Below are 1,049 nucleotides of genomic sequence, written 5' to 3' on the forward strand. Positions count from 1 at the left end.
AAAAAAAGCACTGTAATTTACCTCCCCTTGCTGCCTTTTGATAGATAAAGTCTTTAGAACATTATAACACTTCACAGGGCAAGTACAATTTAGCTACTACCTCCTTCTTTTATTCAAATTAGAAGCCAACATTTATTTTCAGTTTTGCTATCTCTTTTTAAGCTGATCTCAGACTGGAGGGAGGAAATTTCCCTTTAATTGTTTACAAAAGTACAGAAAGATGTGATTATTAGAATATCTGCCCCATGCATTTTTGGTTTGTAGTGCTGTCAGATAAAACCAAGCACAAAACAAAAGATAGCTAAAACTTAATAAGCCTTGTTCCTATTAGGAGACAATGCTCTAGGTTTAGCTCAGAATGTTTTATTTCCACACCAATTACTTCCAGGAAAAAAAATATATATATATGTCCAGGAATACAGTAGAAAAAGGATAACTAGTATATCCACTTTCAAGAGTGATTTTTAAGAGAGAAACAAACTAAGAAATGGGCATCTATAGAGAATATATAACAAACTCAGGCTTTTTTGACTTATCATCCTGAACAGCAAATTACCTCTATGCTAGTTTTAAGACTGTTTTTAACTATATACTTTGTTCCCACAGTTAAAATGAACAAAAGTTTGGTTTAAGGGGAAGGGCTGTCTTCCAAAACGTGTAAGCCAATGACTGCAGATCTCTAAGGGAGCAGTCCTCATTCAGTCATGTTAACACTGCAGGTCTCAAAATAGGTCTATCCCACAGTAAAAGGGTTGAGACTTGAATGACTGAGAATCATGTACCCAAACTTATTGTAAATTAACCTTTGCAGTACAAAGATCCTTGGACACTTACACATTTACATAGCTTTTCAGAAGCCAATATAGCAGTCTACACCAAGCACTACTGTTCATAACTGTAGCATAATCAGTACCTGAGATATCTATAATGCTGAGTTGGATGAATGTAGGCTATATTAAAAAGACAGAACAAACATCCTCCATGAGAGGTAACACCTAAGTGAAGTCTGAGATGGGGTACACAAGAAGAAAAGCATCGTCCATGTGGAG

The sequence above is a fragment of the Meleagris gallopavo genome, chromosome 1 (assembly GCF_000146605.3).
Source record: "Meleagris gallopavo isolate NT-WF06-2002-E0010 breed Aviagen turkey brand Nicholas breeding stock chromosome 1, Turkey_5.1, whole genome shotgun sequence".
Classification (NCBI taxonomy): domain Eukaryota; kingdom Metazoa; phylum Chordata; class Aves; order Galliformes; family Phasianidae; genus Meleagris; species Meleagris gallopavo.